Source organism: Lepus europaeus, chromosome 20 (genome assembly GCF_033115175.1).
Source record: "Lepus europaeus isolate LE1 chromosome 20, mLepTim1.pri, whole genome shotgun sequence".
Lineage (NCBI taxonomy): Eukaryota > Metazoa > Chordata > Mammalia > Lagomorpha > Leporidae > Lepus > Lepus europaeus.
Genome location: NC_084846.1, coordinates 24,322,416 through 24,338,056, shown reverse-complemented (window position 1 = coordinate 24,338,056; position 15,641 = coordinate 24,322,416). Strand labels below are relative to the sequence as shown.

Below are 15,641 nucleotides of genomic sequence, written 5' to 3'. Positions count from 1 at the left end.
TTTTGTTGAGTTTCTCCCCCTGTTATTTTGTCTTTCTTGAATTTTGAGCAACTAGAAATAATGCTGGAATACGCAGAAGGATGGCAGGAAACCCAGAAATGGTAGGAAAACGGAAAGCAATATCAGAAAATGTTCATTTTACTCACATTCTGACAAGCACATTCTAAATCCAGTGTATTTTGGAAGATGAGGGGTTAGAAGGTCACGGGCGTTCCAGCTGAGGCAGCTCTGCACACAGTCTTAGTAGCACTGGGAAGGTGTCACTCACCTGCTGCACAAGGCAGCCTGGAACTCTCACCTGTGAATCAGCGACAGAGAATCTGGTGGGGCAGGTTCCAAGGCTGCATGGGGTTTCTTTGCCTGAAGATTTCTCACTGCTGCCTACTGGGAGGGAGACGTCCTACTCCTTGGCAAACATGAAAGCACTCTTCCTTCTTTCCTTTTGCAGACAGGACCACACATACAGACTGTTCTTGGAGCTATTCCATTTTTTTTTTCCTTATGGCTTGCCTTGTTTCCCCCTTCACCCTAGGGTGAAACTCCAGCCATGCACTCTCTCGTCCTGGTTTCGGGTGAGGAGTCCGAATTGTGGGTATTGTAGTTCTTTTGCCATTCAGGATTCCAGCTGGGCAGCCTCAGAGCCACACAGGTGGGACTTCAAGTCCCAGGTGGCTGTGCAAACAGACCTGCAGGTGCCCGCCCACAGCAGGGCACATTTGAAGAGAGGAGTTCGGTGTGGTAGAGTGACTTCCATTCACTAAAACAATGTGCCAGAACTGAAGAAGCTGCGGCTGCCTTCCACGAAAGTAAGTGTCGCTCTTTAAAAAGTAATATTCCTCTCACCCTCGATATGTGCTACACACTAGGAAGCTGTGTGTTGGCTGGAAGAATTGAATGCAATAATTGCTTCTTCCTTCCCAAGAACTGCTGGAGAAAACAGAAGGTCACTGGTATTCTGTGGGCTCGTGGCATGTGGGTTAGAATAAGCCTTGAGACACAGCTAGAGTATCACCCTGAGACATGGTTTTTAAGATAAATTAGTTCACAAAAATCCATGCACCGTTAAGAATTAAATGTGAACAAAAAGAACAGCTCTGACTTGTTTGAAATATGTAGAGGGTTAAAATCCTCTAGAAATTCAAATATTTCAAAGGCACTCAAGTGTAGTGAAGACTGTGGACTTTGGTAAGTTGGATTCAGTGGCCCCCACAGCTGATTGAATTTGCGGCCTTTGGCATGGCGTTTTACCCTGTAAAACCTTGTCTTTCTCACCTGTGAAGTGGGTATAACCTACGTCATTGAGTGGATAGCCATGAATTAGCTTAGTGCATTGAACTAACATAGATGGTTACATAGCAACTGACTCAGGATAACTTGGCTTCATCCTGATGAGGTTTCATTTACTCTTGAAAAATAGATCAAAGAGACACAATGACAAACACCATGGAATTCCACTTAGAGCGGCTATCTAGATGAGTCATGGTCACAGAGACCCAGAGTGGTGGTGGCCAGGAGGAAACACGGCATGTGTAGTGGGGACCGAGTTTCACTTTCGGCCGATGAAAATGCCCTGGAGATTGTTTGCACAATACAGTAAATGTACTTAGCACTACTGAACCTCACACTTATCAGTGGTTAAGGCAGTGAGGGGTTTTTTTAAACCATAATTTAAAATAAAATAAGAGCAAAGAGCAATAGGTGAAAAATCTGGTGCTTCCCATTTATCAAAGTCTCCTTGATTCTTTTAAATATTTCTTATGGGTTTTTTGTTTGTTTTGTTTATGAGAGAGAGAGAGAGAGAGAGAGAGAGAGAGAGAGAGAGAGAGATTTTTCCCTCTGTTGGTTTATTCCCACAATGCTTGCAGCAGCCAGGGCTGGGATAGGCCAAAGCCAGGATACTGGAACTCCATCTGGGTGTCCCATATGAATGGCAGGGACCCAAGTACTTGAGCCTCCACTTGCTGCCTCCCAGGGTGCTCATTAGCAGGAAACTGGATCCAAAGAGGACCAGGGATTTGAACCAGGCACTCTGACATGGGATGCCGGTGTACCAAGCCGCATGTTAACTTTTGTGCCAAACACTCACCCCTCTTTTAAACATCTCTAAGTCCGTATTCAATGGGTCAAAGTCAGGGTTGACATTGAACTCCCTATGTTAGTGTCTCTTTTTCACATTATGGTGATGACACAGTACTGGTGTTGCATTTTTAGGCATATTCATAAAGTCAACTCAACCTTCAGACCTTAGTGATAATTGATAATCCATTTATGCCATCTTTAACTTAATTATGTGATAATTTTTAATTTGGAACAGTGGGGCTGGTGTTTGAAGCAAAGATTAAGACCCCAAGTGCGCAGCTGGCGCCGTGGCTCACTCAGCTAATTCTCTGCCTGTGGCGCCAATATTCTGGGTTCTAGTCCCGATCGGGGCACCAGATTCTGTCTGGGTTGCTCCTTTTCCAGTCCAGCTCTTTGCTGTGGCCCAGGAAGGCAGTGGAGGATGGCCCAAGTGCTTGGGCCCTGCACCTGCATGGGAGACTAGGAGGAAGCACCTGGCTCCTGGCTTTGGAGCCGTAGCGGCCACTTTGGGGGTGAACCAACAGAAAAAGGAAGACCTTCCTCTCTAACTTTGCCTGTCAAAAAAAAAAAAAAAAAAAAGACCCCAAGTAGAACACTCACAACTAACATCGAGTGTGCCTGGGTTATTGTCCCAGCTCTGCCTCTGTTTTTCTAGCTTTCTGTTAATTCATACTCTGGGAGGAAGCAGGTGATGGCTTAAGTAGTTGGGTAGCTGCTACTCCAGTGAGAGACTAAGTTCCTGGCTTGCGGCTTCTGCCACTCTGAGTCCCAGGTGTTGTGGGCATTTGGGGAATGAATGTGTAGATTGGGGCTCTCTTTGTCTATCTGTCTCTGTCTCTCAAATAAGTAGATAAAAATAATAAATAATTCATACTGGTGATTTTTAACACGATTTCATGGATAGCATTCAGAATCGAGGAATTATTAGTTATAATTTACTTCAAAGCTTTAATCACAACTCATTTACAATACTTAAGTATAGTATTTGTTCCAGTTTGCTTACCTTTCCTGTAGCTAATTTATAAATAGAATACTTTTATCTGTCTCTGCCTTATTGCTAATAATGACTATTAAGAAAACATTTGTTAGGGGTCAGTGTTGTGGCATAGCAGGTAAAACCTCTGCCTGCAATACTGGCATCTCATATGAGCACCAGTTCGAATCCTGTTTGCTCCAATTCCTTTTTTTCTTTTTTCTTTTTTTATAGGCAGAGTGGATAGTGAGAGAGAGAGACAGAGAGAAAGGTCTTCCTTTTTGCCATTGGTTCGCCCTCCAATGGCCGCTGCGGCCGGCACATCTTGCTGATCTGAAGCCAGGATCCAGGTGCTTCTCCTGGTCTCCCATGCGGGTGCAGGGCCCAAGCACTTGGGCCATCCTCCACTGCCTTCCTGGGCCATAGCAGAGAGCTGACCTGGAAGAGGGGCAACCGGGATAGAATCCGGCGCCCCGACCGGGACTAGAACCCGGTGTGCCGGTGCCGCAAGGCGGAGGATTAGCCTGCTAAGCCACTAAGCCACAGCGCCGGCCAGCTCCACTTCCCATCCAGCTCCCTGCTAATGTGCTTGCAAAAGTAGGGGAAGATGGTCTGAGTACTTGTGCCCCTTAAACCCACATGGGAGACCTGGAAGAAGCTCCTGGCTTCATCCTGGCCCAGCCTCAGCTATTGTAGCCATTTGAGCGGTAGAAGAGAGTAGAGGAAATTTCTCTTTCTCTCTCTCTCTCTCTCTCTCTCTCTCTCTCTCTCTCTCTCTGCCTTTCAAATAAGTAACTAATCTTAAAAAAGACTAAGCATCCCCTATAGTATTTGGTGATAACTGAAGGAGATAATGGCTGCTATTCATGATGAGTGTGCCAAGTTTTGTGTGTGTTATGCTGTATAAATCTCAGACCGTTCAGGGGCTCGGCCATCAAGCTATGTGGCATCAAGGTACAAAATACAGTTGGAGGAAAACTTGCAGCAGCACTGAACCTACAGCGCACACTTCTGGAAAAGGCTGTTTGTCATTGAATGCAGTCTCCTGTGGTCTTTTCTCAGAGGGTCATTTCTTCATCTGACAAGGATTTACAGCAATCCCCCAATGTTCCCCACTGAGCTGGGCCTAGATGTTAGAAGAGTGACTCAGCGCAGGCCCTTGTGGGAATGCTTATCTGTTGGAGGAGATAAGGACCCTGAATAGTCAAGAGAGGAAGTGCTGGACCATCAGTCACTCACTGTTCCTGGAGTCACTTGCGTTAATCCCACCCCATAGAAGGTGTGACGCTCTGTATCAGGGGATTAAAAAGAGTCCTCCATAAATCTTGCCTTAATCACTAGAGACCAGGGAAAATAAACTTCAGACCTTGCATGTGAGTCATTGAGAAGTAGAGTGGAGTGACCTCCAAACCACAGAGCAGCCACGGCCCCGGGTCTGCCAGCAGAAGGAGCAGGCGTTGCGCACTGAGTTCCATGAGCACACCTGCGCCGGGAGGGCGGGACTCCAGCCAGGCTGTGTGTGTGTGTGCAGAGTTGAGATTGGCAGAGAGGCGTGAAGAGACGACCTCGTGGACCCAACCGATTCCCAACTTCACATGCGTGAGTTGATGTTTGGCAACATAGACAGCAGGACACGCACAAGTAACATTGAAATGACAGACGGAGAATGTTTTCAACTTCTCTTCAGTTCTTCAGGGATACATTTTGTTGTTATGGTTTGAAGATGCTTCTAACTTTTTAAAGCTTCCTACAGAGGTGGGGAGCCTTTTCTTCTGCCAAGGGCCGTTTGGATATTTATAACATCATTTGCAGGCCATGCACATCTACCCACTTGAGAACTTGAAAACCAGCCTGCTGTAGATGTGTATTGAGTTTCGAGTTATGCCTGCAATTGCCTTCTTAAGACCAGAACAAACGATTTCACAGGCTTTGAGTTCCTGTCCCTGAAAATGACAGACTTCAGTGGGCCAAAAGTATTTATTTACTTTAACAACTTTTTAAAAAAGATTTATTTATTTATTTGAAAGTTGAGTTACACAGAGAGAGAAGGAGAGGTAGAGAGAGAGGGCTTCCATCTACTGGTTCCACTGGCTGCAATGGCCGGAGCTGCGCCGAACCAAAGCCAGGAGCCAGGAACTTCCTCCAGGTCTCCCACATGGGGGCAGAGGCCTAAGGACTTGGGCCATCTTCTACTGCTTTCCCAGGCCACAGCAGAAAGCTGGATCGGAAGTGGAAAATCCGGGACTCGAACTGGCGTTCATATGGGATGCCAGCACTGCAGGCAGCAGCTTTACTCACTTCACCACAGCGCTGGCCCCCATATTTAACAACTTTTAAAATGACATTGATTTTCATAGGTATCACTCATTTGTTGCAATAGATACTGATTTTTCTGTTTATAGAACTAATAGAAATTAACCTCTAAAAATACATCTCTGAGTTGAAAGACCACAGGTGTGTGAGTGGATTTACAGAAAACGCTTAGGAATAACTAGCTTAGATGATCATTGGTAGTGGAAAAATCACAAGATACCTTAATGCCTGAAGTTTGGGAAAACATGAAATGGTTTCCCATTCCATGTTTCCCATTCCAATGGTAATGTCAAAACAAGAAAATGAATCGAATAAGCTCTTTCTGTGTGCGGTGAGAAGTGAGGATATTAGGTGATCTACAGAGGCACCCCGGGTGGTTTTGAGTGGTGCAGCTGGAAAAAGGTGGTTGTGGAAGCTTCAACTGGATTTGCACTTCGGCCTCTCCATGGCAGAGTTCAAAGGGGCTACCCCCCTCTCCCCTACCCTGCCCCTTGAGAGCTGAGATTTAAGAGCTTTTCCCCAGGCAAGGGCTCCCAGCGTGGCTGGAATCACTTTGGAAACAAGTGCTAATAACTGAGCATAAATAAATGAGGGCACTGGAAACTAAGATGGAAAAGGAGAGAAGGATGGAAGAGTTGATTAAAAGCAAATGTTAACCAAGTGAGCCACGGTGCCGGCATCCCATATGGGCGCCAAGTTCTAGTCCCGGTTACTCCTCTTCCAGTCCAGCTCTCTGCTGTGGCCTGGGAGTGCAGTGGAGGATGGTCCAAGTGCTTGGGCCCTGCACCTGCATGGGAGACCAGGAGGAAGCACCTTGCTCTTGGCTTCAGATCGGCATAGCTCGGGCCGTAGCGGCCATTTGGGGGGTGAACCAACGGAAGGAAGACCTTTCTCTCTGTCTCTCTCTCCCTGTCTAACTCTGGCTGTCAAAAAAAAAAAAAAAAATCAAATGTTGCCTCTAACTTTGCCTTTCAAAGAAATAAATAAATCTTAAACAAAAGGAAATGTGATCAGGACCAGTCTTACTCCTGTGGTGCCAGCATCCCATATGGGCTCCCGTTCTAGTCACCGCTGCTTCCCTTCTGATCCAGCTCTCTGCTATGGCCTAGGAATGTAGCAGAGGATGGCCTAAGTGCTTGGGCCCCTGTACTCGTGTGGGAGACCTGGAAGAAGCTCCTGGTTCCTGGCTTCAGATCGGCCCAGCTCTGGCCATTGTGGCCATTTGTGGAGTGAACCATTGGATGGAAGACCTCTCTCTCTGTTTCTTCCTCTCTTTGTCTGTAATTCTACCTCTCAAATAAATAAGTAAAATATTAAAAAAAGAAGCAATGTGTTCATAATAACAGCAAGCACAACAGTGGTGATGCCCTTGAGCTTGGTGGCCTGGAAGAGTGGCTATGGTAATGATAAGAGAGGGTCTTACACAGAAACCATACTCTGCATCTTGGGTGGTCTGAAATGGAGTTGAGAAGGGGCCTTTGAGCAGAAGGGAAAATGGCATTTTAACCGTGTGAAATCGGAATTCCAGAGGGGTTGGGAAATGCAATAGAGAGCCCACCCCTATGAAAATGAAACCTAGCCTCACTCTTCCTCCTGCTCCCTCAAGCATTTAGGGGACGGAAGCTGAAGAAATGGAATGCTCAGGACCCCAGGGATGGGAAGGCAGAGGAAGGGCAGCTTGTTCCTCTCAAGCTTCTGTTTTCTCTTTGAGGAGGGGGTCTCTCTTTAAAAAATTCATTGATTTTTATGTATTTGGAAAGCAGAGAGACAGGGAGAAACAGAAAGAGGAAGTGTGTCTGTGTGAGAGAGAGAAAGAGACAGAGATAGATCACCCATCTGCTGGTTCACTCCCCAAATGCTTGCAACAGCTGGGTTTGGCTCAGGCCAAAACCAGGAGCCAGGAACTCAATCCAGGTCTCTCATGTAGGAGCCATTACCTACTGTCTCCGATGATGTGCAACAGCAGAAAGCTGGAATCAAGAGCAGATCCAGGACTCGATCCTGGGCACTCTGATATGAGATGCCAAACACCCACCTCTTGCGTGTATGCCCTTGATTTCTATTGCTGCTACCTCATCAGAGACATGCGGTTTCTTTATAAGATCATTCCTTAGAATAAACAAAAACATCTTCTTTTCTAGAATGAAAGACACCAATTTTTATTTCCAGGAAGAGTTTTGTGTATCTCTTATCTTTGTTGGGATAGATGTTTCTTTAATAATACAGTAGACAGGAGACACTGAAGTAGGCAACCTGGTACTCATCTACTGGATTGGGAAGTAAAGCATTACTTCCAGTGATTTTAAAAAAGCAGCATCCTCGCTAGTTCTAGTTCCATCTTTTCAACCTCTGTATTACCACTGTGCTGTCTTTGTAGATATCACTGCAATCTGTGTTTCTGTTTTCTTTCCTATTTTTTTCTATTTTCTACTTTGTTCTTTCCACTGCTGTATGAATGTATCTATGAACAGTGTGTAACATAAATTTGAATGTTTAAAAATTTATATAATCAAGTATATACTATTCATCTGCAACTTGCTCACTTACCATTGTTTGAGATTAATCTATGTTGAGTCTTATGAACACTTACTTGTTTTCAAAACTATGAAATTTTGCTATCAGAAAAATATCAGAAGTAGCTCCATAAATTTTTCACTACATTCTTCTTTGTGTACAAATATAAAAATTACACTAGTGATATTTATAAGGATAGATTAGCTAGGCCACAGACATGTATATCTTCAACTTTGTGAAATATTGAGGAATTGGTTTCCAAAATATTTATACCTCATTATATTCTCAGCCAAAATCAAAGTTCCTGTCCCTCCCCATTCTCAACACATTTGTAATCTCAAATGTTCTAATCAAATGATCTTCTCAGCTGTAATAAAAAACCACATGCTTTATGGCATCTGAGAAACTTTATAAGTTTATAGTACTCTAATTTCTATAATATAGTGTGAAATGCTATTTTATTTTATTATATTTGAGAGGGAGGTGTGGAGGGGTGGAGAGAGAGAGAGAGAGAATTAGGCCAAGCAGCAGCCATGTTCTTGAAAGTCAATCCAGCTCTCCCAGGTGGGCAGGGGCCAGCTACTTGAGCCATCTCCACTGCCTCTTAGCGTCTGCATTGGCCTGAAGCTGGAGTCAGGAGCTGAGACTTGGACCCAGGTCTTCTGATATGGAATCTCTGCTGTCATCTTAATTCCCAAGACAAACACCAGCATTTGGCCTTAAATGAATTTCCTTGTTTTTCAGCCTTTAGTGCTACAGGTTTCTTCATTTGACAGACATACACTCTAGTATTAATTATATGAATGATAATACTAATAATATATCAAAAACAACTGCTAACATCCATTGGATAATTACTATGCATTAACTTCTTTAATAACATTACCTCATTTGATTAACTTTGGCCGGAAGATAGCAATATTACACATCATATAGAGATGAGGAAAGTGATTCACAGAAATTGTTTTGTCAGTAGTTAGTAGAGATTGTTGCTTTTGTGTCTTATTGATCTGTTCCAGCTATACAGGCAGGAAAAGAGAGATAGGAGCTCTTGGAGGAGAGACACAAAACTATTTTAGTCTTCAACTCTCTCAAGTTTAGAATCTGGTTAAGAATGTCAAAAGAGCAAACATAAATTATGGGGGTTGTAGAATATGCACTGTGTGTGTACTCAAGAGAATTTCATTTTCCTGGGAAGATTGGAAAATGATTCTTCCAGGTGATCAAAGTCTTGCAGACTTCAGAAAGGAGGTTGAGGAGGCAAAATATGAAAACATGGAGAAAGAGAAAGTTTAGGATATATGCAAGAAATCTCATTTATCCAAGCATTAATTCCATAAATCATTTCTGAGCATCTACTCTATGATAGGCACTGAACTATTCTAGGATACAGAAGTAAGTAAGAGAGATACCATTTCTCTCCATAGATGAGTGTTGGAGAAGCGGTCCTTGGGGATATGGGGAAAAGAGTATGAAGCAAATAAGACCAAAAAAGTAGATATTTCTAATTTTGAAGGATTTTCAAGTGTTAGCCTAAGCAGTTTCAAATATTTCCAAAGGTAGTAGAAAATCCACTAGTCAATGCAAACTGAGTGGCATCTGTGATTTATTTATTCATCAACATTTATTCTACCTGTATTTAGCTTAGTTCTGGGGACATGGGCATTTGCAGTGCAAGTGGCAACTATGTATGTAAAATGTGTAATACAATATGGAGCTAAGTCAGATGCATGCACAGGATAGAGGTGCCTAATGCAGGCTGGGAAAATGTAAAGAGAGGGAGGACTGGTGGGAGAGATCCCAAGGCACTTCTTCTTCTTCTTCTTTTTTAAAAAGATTTATTTTATTTATTTGAAAGACAGAGTTGCAGAGACAGGTAGAGCCAGATCCAGAGAGAGAGAGAGAGAGAGAGAGAGAGAGAGAGAGAGAGAGAGAGAGAAAGAGATATCTTCCATCTTGCTGGTTCTCTCCCCAATGGCTGCAATGGCCAGAGCTAAGCTGATCCGAAGTCAGGAGCCAGGAGCTTCTTCCAGGTCTCCCACGCAGGTGCAGGGGCCCAAGGACTTGGGTCATCTTCTACTACTTACATAGCAGAAAGCTGGATTAGAAGTGGAGCAACTGGGAGTCAAACCTGCACCCATATTGGATGCCAGTGCTACAGGCCAAGGCTTTAACACACTGAGCCACAGCACCATCCCCAAGATACTTCTTCTTGGATAAAGGATGTTGACTGAAGAAATTTGACAACTGGATTTATTTTTTCTTTTTGTGATGTTAATAGTGTTGTGTAGGAGTGAGCATTTGGCCTAGGGGTTGAGTCTCTTTAGGATGCCCATGTCCCATACTACTATATCTGGGTTCAATACCTAGTTCTGGCTTCTGATTCCAACTTCTTACTGATGTATATCCTAAAAAGAAGTAGGTGATGGCTCAAGTAGTAGGTTTCCTGCCACACACACGGGATAACTGGATTGAGTTCCTGGCTTCCAGCTTTGGCCCAGCTCAGAGTCAATCCATGGCAGGCATTTGGGGAGTAAATCAGCAGGTGGGATCTCATATGCCCCTCATTATGCCTCTCAAAGAAACAAATAAACATTTAAAAAATAATGGAAGCATCTTTAAAATAAAGCAAGCAATATTGTGTGTTCACTGTTTAAAATTTGAGAACTAACCCATACCAAGAATGCACAGTTATATTTTATGTGTATATCCTATTAACCTCTATATCTATACTAATAGGTGTAAATAGATATTAAGGATAAATAATTGATGTGATATTTTTAGTTCACTGCATTGCATAATATGTATTTTGATAGCATTTTATGTTCTGTAACAAAGTTGTTTTTTTTTCATTTTTTTAAACTTTTATTTAGTAAATATAAATTTCCAAAGTACAGTTTATGGATTACAATGGCTTTCCCCCCCATAACTTCCCTCCCACTCGCACTTCTCCCATCTCCCGCTCCCTCTCCTATTCCATTCACATCAAGATTCATTTTCAATTATCTTTATATACAGAAAATCAATTTAGTATATATTAAGTAAAGATTTCATCAGTTTGCACCCACACAGAAACACAAAGTGTAAAAATACTGTTTCAGTACTAGTTATAGCATTATTTCACATTGGACAACACATTAAGGACAGAGATCCCACATGAGGAGTAAGTACACAATGACTCCTGTTGTTGACTTAACAATTTGACACTCTTGTTTAAGGCGTCAGCAATCTCCCCAGGCTCTAGTCATGAGTTGTCAAGGCCATGGAAGCCTTTTGAGTTCGCCAACTTCGATCTTATTCTGACAGAGTCATAGCCAAAGTGGAAGTTCTCTCCTCCCTTCAGAGAAAGGTACCTCCTTCTTTGATGGCCCAGTTCTTTCCATTGGGATCTCACTCACAGAGATCTTTCATTTAGTTTTTTTTTTTTTTTTCAGAGTGTCTTGGCTTTCCATGCCTAAAATACTCTCATGGGCTCTTCAGCCAGATCCGAATGCCTTAAGGGCTGATTCTGAGGCCAGAGTGCTGTTTAGAACATCTGCCATTCTGTAAGTCTGCTGTGTATCCCGCTTCCCATGTTGGATGGTTCTCTCCCTTTTTTATTCTATCAGTTAGTATTAGTAGACACTGGTCTTGTTTGTGTGATCCATTTGACTCTTAGACCTATCAGAGCCATCAATTGTGAACTGAAATTGATCACTTGGACTAGTGAGATGGCATTGGTACATGCCACCTTGATGGGATTGTATTGGAATCCCCTGGCACGTTTCTAACTCCACCATTTGGGGCAAGTCCAATTGAGCATGTCCCCAATTGTACATCTCCTCCCTCTCTTATTCCCACTGTTATATTTAACAGAGATCACTTTTCAGTTAAATTTAAACACCTAAGAATAATTGTGTGTTAATTACAGAGTTCAACCAATAGTACTAGAACAAAAAAAAAATACTAAAAGGAGTAAAGTATTAAATTGTACATCAACAGTCAGGACAAGGGCTGATCAAGTCACTGTTTCTCATAGTGTCCCTTTCACTTCAACAGGTTTCCCCTTTGGTGCTCAGTTAGTTGTCATCCATCAGGGAGAGCGTATGATATTTGTCCCTTTGGGCTGGCTTAATTCACTCAGCATAATGTTTTCCAGATTCTTCCATTTTGTTGCAAATGACCGGATTTCATTGTTTTTGACTGCTGGAATTACTGTGAAGAGAGTACAAAATAGACTAAAGCAGTGTGTGTGTTGCAGAAATCTAATTGAGAAAAATAAAATAAAATCTGCTCCTGTGAAAAGAAGTTGGTCTTGGGATGCAGAATATTTTAGAAATGTTAATTTTGCAAAAAATTAATGAATTAGGGACAGTGGCTGTGAGGGGGCAGAAGGGTGTAAAACTAATCAGGGATTACCTCCAGGGATTCCTGTATAGATGGGGGTGTTAGGTCCTTTAGATAGGGAAGGTAGAGAAACAGGGTTGTGAGGAAAATTAGGCGAGTTGAAGCTGGGGACATAGGTGTGTCCATCCACATGGAGGAATTCTGTAAGTGATTGGACAGATTTGTGAGTCCTCGGGGGTGGAAATGGGTTAGAGATAGACAAGGAAATGGCAGTTCCTACAGCCATGGGTGTGGATGACTTTCCCAGGGAAAGTAGCTGCAGCCTGAAACGGAGAGGCTCAGGTTGGTGTCCTCTGATGTAATGAGAAGACTGAGAAATGGGAAGAAATCAAGTGGCTGGAAGAGTAACCAAGACAAGGGAGGAGCACTTTTCAAGAAGGGAGAAGCTGACAGTGTCATGTGGTGCAGTGAGGCCAAGAGAGAATGAAAGACACTCTTTGAATTTCATGGAAAGCCTTGTCCAGGACAATCGCAATAGAGTGACAGGGACAGGCACCAGAATGCCATGAGGAGGCTTGTGCTTCAGGAAGACGATGCTCATGGCAGTGGGTAGAACGGCTTAGGAAAGGAAGACACAAGGAAGTAGGATTGGGACTTCAGGAAAGAGAGAAGCAGGTCCAAATCAGGGCAGGTGCCATGGTGTCCGATACAAAGAGACTGTGTGTTAGAGTTCAGCAAGTAGTTAGCAATGACGTGTGAGAAAGAGGATGGCCTTCAAGAGGGCTCCAAGAATTAACACAAAACACTGGGGAGATTGTGAAACCATCAATGAAGGTAGAGTTTGGGGGCAGGGGGAGCAGGCATTTTTGTTGGTGGTGATAAGGAAGGAGAGATGTGTTGATTTGAAGTGTACATGGAGATAACAGAGTGGATGGACAGCATTCACACAGAGACCTCCTGCAGGTGGAGTGTATGGTTCTGCAGCTCCAGGGAGAGAGCTAAGGTAAAGAAAAAAATTAGAAAGTTTTTCTCCTAAAAAATGAGATTTGAAATCAGGGGAAAGGCTAGAACATCTCAAAGAGAATACTGATAGCAAGAAGAGACCAAAAAGCCTTGGGGGTACCTCAATAAGCGGGTGACTTAGGAGGATACTTTGTCCTGAAAAATGCATTTTTACACTATTCACTCTAATACTAGGATTTATGTTGCCTCCACTTATTTGTTTGCAATTTGTCCCCATTTTTTGGCATAGGCTCAAATATTTATCTTTGTTTAACTTTATAGGATAGATTCCAATTTCTTTTTCTTCTGACTGAAGGAAATATTTTATGATCAAGTTATTGCTAGACATGAACTTATTTTGATGTCATGAAAACTTACCATAGGTAAAGCTTTATGTTTCATTTCATAGTTTTGCTTTTGCATTCTAAAGAAAATAGAAGGTATTGATTTGTATATCAAACTTTTGTTTGCTGAAAATTTCCCCTTGATAGCTATAGGATAAATTTGATTCTGGAACATTATACTCAGGTACTAGGAAGGACCTCACAGGGTGCAGTCGCTCTTCACAGGGTCATCCTCTTGCTGGATAATTTTAACCAATAAAAAAGCAGTAAAAATTACTTGCTTTTGAATATCAAGGAAGAAGCATCATTTATCAAGTGTATAGGTTAATTCCTCTTTGTTTTCATGTAGATTATAAATTTGTAGTTGAATGCAGATGTCCTATTATGCCTGCAAGTCAGTGCATTTGTCTGTTCCCCCCTGAAAAGCTGTTTATAACAGCACACCCACTTATTAAAAAAAGAAACATAAACTCCCTTATTCTACCTTTGGCCCTCAATTGCTTAGGAAGTTACCACTTTTCTTTTTCACCATATGATTATGTAATTTCCTCACCTTTAGCTATTATTACCAGCGAGACAGTGCTCATTTTTGCATACTAATAGAATGTTAAATTGGAAAACTTAGCTAAGATTCTAAGATGATAAATTTCAGATACCAGAAAGAGATATCTGGCAAACATCCCAACTGGAAATATGTTCACAATTCTTGAGCTTCTTACTGACTTCCAGGTCGCATCAAAATCGAAAGCAGGAATGAACACTGCAATGATTTTGTCAGAACAATTTTTGGAAGGCTGTCTTCATATAGCGCGGTGGAGATGAGGGGCACTTTCTCATCAAGCCAAGTGGAAATGGCTTTATTGTTTATTCCAGGAGAGCTTGGTGTGTTTCACTGCTGGCAAAGCAGAGCTCAGGCAGGTAGAGGTGATGTAAGAATTGGATGCATCATTCATTTTGCAGTCACTGTTGTTGAAAACTTCTGAGGATCTTTTGAGGTGCCTGCATGGACGTGTACTCACACACACACACATGCACACACATATCCCACACATGCCTGCATGGACGTGTACTCACACACACACATGCACACACATATCCCACACATGCCCACACACCACAAACATATGCACACACACATGTACACAGGCACATGCACACAGACATCATATACACAAACACCACCCACATACACACACATGCTTATCATGAACACATGCATTCACATTAGTATATTTTTTTTAAATCTAAGAATAACTAGAGGATACATGAGGCTTCCTGGGGAATTTTCAGCAGTGGTTTTGGGGAAAACTTCTTCCTAGGAATTTTTTTTATAGATGAGTGATTAACAAAAATAAAATCGCATTTTATTACTTTGTTTCATCTCAGCAGTTGTGTTTTTTTTAAGATTTTATTTATTTGAGAGGTAGAGTTACAGTGAGAGGGAAAAACAAACAGAAAGGTCTCCCTTCTGTTGGTTCACTCCCCAAATGGCTGCAAAGGCCAGAGCTGCGCCAATCCAAAGCCAGGAGCTTCTTCTGGGTCTCCCACGAGGGTGCAGAGGCCCAAGCACTTGGGCCATCTTGTACTGCTTTCCCAGGCCATAGCAGAGAGCGGGATTGGAAGAGGAGCAGCCGGGACTAGAACTGGCGCCCAGATGGGATGCCGACACCGCAGGCAGAAGATTAACCTACTGCGCCACAGCACCGGCCCCAGCAGTTGTGTTTGAAAGGGTTTCACAAGTACCTTTGACCACATGTAAGTAAAACACCTGTGCCTCAACAAGGACCATATCCTAGTCTGTGGGTTTCTAGGGCAAAGCTGTGGTGAGTTAATTCAGAGTAAGAATAATGGAAACTCAAACAGCTCTCTAGATTTGCACTAGACACATGGGCTTTAAAATTTTTACTTGATTAAAAACTAAAATGAACAATGCAGTGCCTTTGTTGAATAAGCCATATTTCAAGAGTTCCCGTGGTTATTGATTGCCTGATAGGACAGAGCAGATAGAGAAAACTTCTGAAACCAAAGAGCTTTAGGTCCTTATCCCAGGCATTAAAGTCTTTAATTCTCACAGAACACAGCGGAAAAGG

The 15,641-nt window shown here is 42.7% G+C and overlaps 1 protein-coding gene across 1 annotated transcript in view; it reads left to right on the top strand.

Moving 5' to 3' along the window:
* The first annotated feature begins 728 nt into the window (after positions 1 to 728).
* MACC1 (MET transcriptional regulator MACC1) overlaps positions 729 to 15,641 on the top strand; it is an 80,375-nt gene continuing 65,462 nt past the window's right edge. Inside the window, exon 1 of the mRNA XM_062178734.1 lies at positions 729 to 806. The gene's annotated coding sequence lies outside the window, so the exon portion shown is untranslated. The remainder of the gene's footprint in view (positions 807 to 15,641) is intronic.